The sequence below is a fragment of the Castor canadensis genome, chromosome 14 (genome assembly GCF_047511655.1).
Source record: "Castor canadensis chromosome 14, mCasCan1.hap1v2, whole genome shotgun sequence".
Taxonomy (NCBI): Eukaryota; Metazoa; Chordata; class Mammalia; order Rodentia; family Castoridae; genus Castor; species Castor canadensis.
Window position 1 is genome coordinate 11,187,799 of NC_133399.1, and position 6,821 is coordinate 11,194,619.

The 6,821-nt window shown below is 42.6% G+C and overlaps 1 pseudogene; it reads left to right on the forward strand.

Annotated features, from left to right (window-relative positions):
• Positions 1 to 5,645: 5,645 nt before the first annotated feature.
• LOC109677801 (olfactory receptor 10H1-like) lies at positions 5,646 to 6,593 on the forward strand (annotated as a pseudogene).
• Positions 6,594 to 6,821: the final 228 nt, after the last annotated feature.

Consider the following 6,821-nt stretch of genomic DNA (forward strand, 5'->3'; position numbering starts at 1 on the left):
ACCTTTCCGAGCGTCAGTGTGCTATGCAGCTCCAGGACCCCTGCTGGTCAGACCAAGTCTTCTCAGTACTGTGGCCACTGTTAACTGTTTTCTAAGTCTCCTGTTCTTTCTTTTGTCTCTGCCCCTGCCTGTGCTGGTTTCAACCCTGCAGCTCTCTTTCTCCCAGTTTTCTGCTCTCTACATTTTCTGGGATTTTATTTTTTTGGTGGGGGAGGGTGCAGTATGCGTCTTGAACACAGGGTTTTGCACTTACTAAGCAGGTGTTTTACCACTTGAGTCATGCATCAAACCCTTTTTACTCTGGTTATTTTAGAGACAGGGTCTTGCCTTTTGCCCAGAGTTGCCTGGATCAAGATCCCCCATCCTGCTATAGCTGCTTTGACAGGCATGTACCACCATACCCAGCTTTCTTCTGTTCAAATGGGGTATTGCCATCTTTTTTGCTCTGCTGGCCTCCTGATCTCAGATTCCAAAATTGCTTGAGATAACAGGTGTGGGGTACTGTGTTGAACTAATGGTTGAGATGGGATCTCAAGAACTGTTTTCCTGGTCTGGTCTTGAATCTTGATCCTCCTGATCTTCACCTCCCAAGTAGATAGGATTGCATGTGTGAACCACTGACACCCTGCTTGTTTTTTTGTAGTTGTTTAAATAAGTTTCCATCTGTTTAAAGCTGAAACTAAAATGGTGTTTGCTGAGACTCTCAATCTTTTACCTTAGTCTACACCTCCCCTTCCTGCATTCTTTAGTCACTGATACATTCTTTGTGTCCTTCTGTTCTGCAGGGGAAATAAAAAGGGTAATAGAGGTGGGGACCAGTGTTCACACCTGTAATTCTAACTACTCAGGAGGCAGAGATCAGGAGGATCAAGGTTCAAAGCAAGTCCAGGAAAATAGTTCTTGAGATCCTATCTCAAAAACAAAACAAAACAACACAAAACCCATCACACAAAAGGGCTTGTGGAGTGACTCAAGGTGTTTGCCCTGAGTTCAAACTCCAGTACCACACACACACAGAAAGAATAATAGAGCTAGTGGAGTGAGACTAAGTAGTAGACTGCCTAACTAGCAAATGTGAGGCCCTGAGTTCAAATCCCAGTACTGAAACTGGAGTTTTGAACCCAAGGCACAAACTCCTGGGATTCCACATTTCAGATCCAACCATTAGCCCCTAAATACCAAGTAAAGAGGCATGGCGAAGGCAGAGAAAGGAGATTTACTACACGGCTGAGGACATGCTGTGAGAAGAGGCAGGGTAAGCACTCAGCTCATCTTCAGCCATCTGTAGGGTACAGACATGACCTATATGTTTAAGTAGACAAAAGAACTGGGAGCAGAGGCAAAATTAAACAGTTCCAGACACAGGTGTGGCCTGGTTGGTCATTATCTGAGTCCTCGTTCTGGGAGAGGTTCCAGAAGAGGTTCCGGAGTTGTTATCTGGGTTCATTGTCAACTGGCAGGTGGTCCATCCTGAGGAGAATCTACTGTTTCAGTAGAGTCTGAAGAGGATGGTTTCAGTCCCTTTTCATGAGGATGTTCTCATCTGTCTTTTCTAGAAGCCAAGGTGGTTGCAAAGTGACTGCAAAAAAGAATGGTTCAGAGCAAAGACAGATAAAAAATGAAGGTTAGATGCCATGCTTGTCTTCTGCTTTTAGTTAAGTCATGGGTCTAAGTAAGGAATCCATGCTTTTCAGCAAAAACAATTTGAGCACCCTTTACAGCACTGCACCCTCCCAAAAAACAAAGAGTAACAAAGGGGATGAATTTATTATATGCAGGTATGGAAATATCACAATAAAATCTCTTTGTATAATTAATATATACTAATAAAAATGAAGGAATAAAGTCTGAGATGATGTGTGTAGATTCTATTCAAATTTTACACCATTTCCATCTTTGTGTGTGGCTCAAGTGGTAGAGAACCTGCCTAGAAAGCACATGGTCCCAAGTTCGAACCTCAGAACTGCCAAAATATATTTTACACCATTTAATGTAAAGAGCTTGAGCATGCATTATATTAATTAATATATGCAGATGTCAGTAATCACAGGGAACTTGCTCCAGCACCTCCAACAGACACCAACCTCTAGGGGATGTTCAAGTCCCCTATATAAAATGTTGTTGTATTTTATTTACATACCATTCCATAAACTTATATCATCTCTGTATAACTTTAGGATACCTAATGCAATATAAATGATATGTGAGTAGTTATGCTGTATTGTTTAGGGAACAATGACAAGGGAACAGTCTGTTCAGTAAAGATGTCAGGTTTTGTTTTCAGATATTTTCAATCTGCAGTTGGTTGATTATGAGGATATAGAACCCATGCATAAATGGTCTGCCATATTTGTTTATATTTGTGTTTTCCCCCTCAAGAGTAAACACGGAGAATGGGGATCTTGTCTAATTGGTTCAGTATTACCAATTGTGCCTCAAAAATATCAGGTACACACTAGGTACTCAATAAATGTTTGTTGAGTGAATATAGCAGGGTTTGTCATTCTTGGTCTTGCTGACATTAAGAGCTAGTGCCAGGGTGTCCTGTCCCGTGCATTGTAGGTTATGGAGCACCATCCCTGCCTTTGACCTATTAGATGCTAGAACACTCTCCTCCTTCCTCAACTGTAACAACAAAAGGGGACTCAATGAGATGTCCCAAGGGGGTAAAATTGCCCCCAGGTGAGAACCACTGTAATACTTGAGTGGGAAAAGACTTGGTTACTTCATCACAAGACACAGGAGTCTTGCCTTGACTCTTTTGATACCCTTAGAACTTGGCCCATGAGTCTTTTTTTTTTCACTTTTTTTGTTAGTATTGGGGTTTGATTCAGGGCTTTGCAGTTGCACAGCAGGTGCTGTACTGCATAAGCCACACCTCTAATCCAGAACTTGGCCCATGTGATGGCTAATTATATGTGTCAACCTGACTGGGTCAAAATATTTCTGGGTGTTTCTGTGATGGAGTATCTGGAAGACATCAGCATTTGAATTGGTGGATTGACTAAAGTGAATGGTTCTCCCCAGTGCTCAGTGGCCAAATAGAATTTTTCAAAGGTTGGATTTGTGCTCTTCCTGCCTGCCTGCACAAGCTGGGACCTTGACCTTCTCACTTGGAACCTTGGGCCAGATGAGGTGATGGTGAAAAGTTAAGGATGACAGGACACAGACAAAAGACAGGGAGGAGATGGCTGAGATGGGAGATGGTCACAGAGAGGAAAACAGTTTCATAAGAAGAGCTACCCATGACAGAGCAACAGGTAGAGCAAGATGGTGTCTGAGAGAGAAGGCAGACCCAAACCATGGTTCTGAATTGGGGTTGACTCTGTCCCCCACTGGACATTTGGCAATGTGTGATATCTGATGGTCACTATTGGGGTATAGTACTGGCATCTAGTAAATCAAGGTCGAGATGAATAAGTAACACTGTCCTAATTGTCCCTATGCTAAACTTGGGTTGTACTACTTAGGGATTTTTTGAGCAGGACATTTACATGCCTGGCTTAGTCCCCAAGTTTCTGGATGTTAAACTGAACACATCATACATTTCCCCTAAGTGCAAGAAAGTTCTATTTATGCCTGTTTCCCTTCAATTTTTCCCTCATCTCACTCTCTTTCTCTCTCCCTCTCTTTCACTTTCTATCTCTGCTTCTATCTCTCTGTTACACTCACAAAATCCACATAGTATCCTCCATATTCTTCTTTCTTCCATTTTCCCTCAAGAATCTCTGGAAGCCACAGACACTTTATTCTCTCTCTGGTTTTACATTTTCTAGAATGAATAGATCTCCCTTTTAGCTACATCTAATCTGTGTCATGCCACAGGGTGGAATTTTCAGCCCTCAGCTGTCACCTCCAGATGTGACTCATCTTCATCTTCTCATAGTTCATTCTTTTTGTGGATTCTTGGTATGTTTGGTCACATAAGGCGAGACAGTGTGGGCATGATTTACCATGGAGAAGGGTCATCTCCTTCTTCTGAGAATAGCTTCTGATTTTCATTAATAGCCACCAAGAAATAATGAGATAATAATAGGTCAGGAAAAGACATGCATTGTCATCAGACAAACCTAAGTTCAGATCCTGGTTGCCATACTGCATGGGGCATGGTATCTTGGCAAGTGAGGGTGCTCTGGGTATCCAGCACATCTGAGGTATTTTATCTGAGGTTAAACTAACCGAAAGTTGACTGACTACATTTTTTAAAACTGATAGTTTTTATGACTATGATTTTACCTTCTATTACAGAGGTGGAAGGGAGAGGGAAAAAGGGTCAGTAGGACGAGAAATAAGGAAGAGTAATAGAGGGGGAAAATACAACCAAATACATTATATTCATGTATGAAATGTCATAATGAAATCCCATACCTTTTTGTATGGAACTGGGATTTTAACTTGGGTTCACACTTGCTATGTAGGTGCCTTACCACTTGAGCCACTCCTCCAAACTCTGAAACCCATTATTTTGTGCAATTTAATATAGGCTAATAAAAACTGAATTTTTGGCAGTTTTGAGGATGGAACCTAGGGACTTGCACATGTGAAGCAAGTGCTCTATCACTGAGCTGCATTACCAGCTCTAAAGGTGATTTCCTATTGTGCTAAAAATGTACATAAAATTTACCATTTAATCAACTTTTGAGGCATAAGGAAGAGGGTGAGCAGGGAATGAGGGGTTGATCAAAGAGGAAACATTTGGGGGTAGATAGAAGGAATAGATTATGAGATCTATTATAGAGCAGGGGGAATAATAATAATAATTCTGTCATCAATTGTATATTATATGGTTCAAAATCAGCAAGAGAGCAATATTTAAATCTTACCATAAAAGAGGGTGGGTCATAGTCATGGTAGAATGCTTTCCTTGCATACATAGACCCTGGGCTTCAGCCCAGCACTTCAAATAACACCTTAAAATTTAAAAAATAAACCAGGTACCTGTGGCTCACCCCTGCAAATCTAACTACTTGGGAGACTGAGAACAGAGGATATGAGCTCATGTCTTCTTCCTTCCATCTCCCTCTGTCTGTTAGTTATGTTGTATAGACTCTGACATGCCTCATGGGGGCTGGAAACAAAACATTTTCATTTCTGTCACTTTCCTTAGAACAACACAGTCTGTTGTACCTGATTCCCCCAAGAATAACCCCAGAGGAAGAATCAGACTGATGTAAATTAAGATAAAATTGCTCCTGGTCCAAGGACTAATATCCATAGGAAACAATGGATAAAACATCCAGTAAAGAGTTCATTTCACTAGGGTAACAAAGTAGAGGAAAACTGCAAGGTATAGTTTTTGGAGTCAACTCTTGAATTAGGCACTTCCATACTTTCATCCTGAGCAACATTTTTTGGCAGTGCTAATGTTTGAACTCAGGGCTTTTTGCCTGTTAGGCAGGTGCTTAACTGCTTCAGCCACACCTCCATCCCTCGAGCAATATTCTTAGGCTTTGTATATGCCAATATTCTCAATACATACGCCAACAAAACTCAAGATGGAGATGAAAATAATGGTCCGTCTTCCTAATTTGCTGAGAGCATTGTTAAAGGTGGGAACTCAATTAATGCTACCTGGTTAAGGAGATAACCTTTACAACCCACTAGCTAACCACTCCCTGTCGAACCTCACCGCAGGCCCAGACTCCATGCAGGGAGCCAATCACTCAGCAGTGACTGAGTTCATCCTTATTGGCTTTTCCACCTTTCCCCATCTTCAGCTGATGTTCTTCCTGCTGTTTCTCCTGATGTATATGTTCACACTGCTGGGCAACTTGCTCATCATGGACACCATCTGGAGTGAGCGCAGCCTCCACACACCCATGTACCTCTTCCTGTGCGCCCTGTCCATCTCCGAGATCTTCTATACCTTGGCCATCATCCCACGCATGCTGGCCGACCTGCTGTCTACCCACCACTCCATCTCCTTCCTGGCCTGTGCCTGACAGATGTTCTTCTCCTTCACATTTGGCTTCACCCACTCCTTCCTACTCACTGTCATGGGCTATGACTGCTATGTGGCCATCTGTCAACCACTGCACTACAATGTGCTCATGAGCCCCCATGGCTGTGCCTGTCTGGTGGCCTGGTCCTGGGTTGGTGGCTCCATGATGGGGACTGTGGTCACAACAGCCATATTCAATCTCACCTTCTGTGGCCCCAATGAGATCCACCATTTTGGCTGTCAAGTGACACCTCTGTTGAAGTTGGCCTGTGGAAAAAATGTGCTGATGGTGGCCAAGGGTGTGGGCCTGGTGTGTATCTCAGCCATGCTGGGCTGCCTCCTCCTCATCCTCCTCTCCTATGCCTTCATTGTGACTTCCCTCTTGAGGATCCCACCAGCTGAAGGGTGGCACAAAGCCTTCTCCACCTGTGCGTCCCACCTCACAGTGGTGATCGTGCACTATGGCTTTGCTTCTGTCATCTACCTCAAAACCAAGGGGCCCCAGTCCCTGGAAGGAGACACTTTGATGGGCATCACCTACACAGTCCTCACACCCTTCCTCAGTCCCATCATCTTCAGTCTCAGAAACAAGGAACTGAAGACCATCATGAAGAAGACTTTGCTGAGCAAACTCTACCTTGAAAAAATATAATACCTAAGAATCACTAAATTGAGTAAACAAATACTGTTAGAGAAAACATTCCATCATCACATACTCATGTTTATTTTTCTTTGTCTTTCCAATTGAGAAAAAACTTTCTAAATAAATTTTAAGGGTGTCCGCCAGGGTACTCAATATAGGGATTTACTTGGGATAGAATGATGCATGTTTGAGATACACAGAGAAAATCAAATTTAACTATTTCTACCTGATACAGAT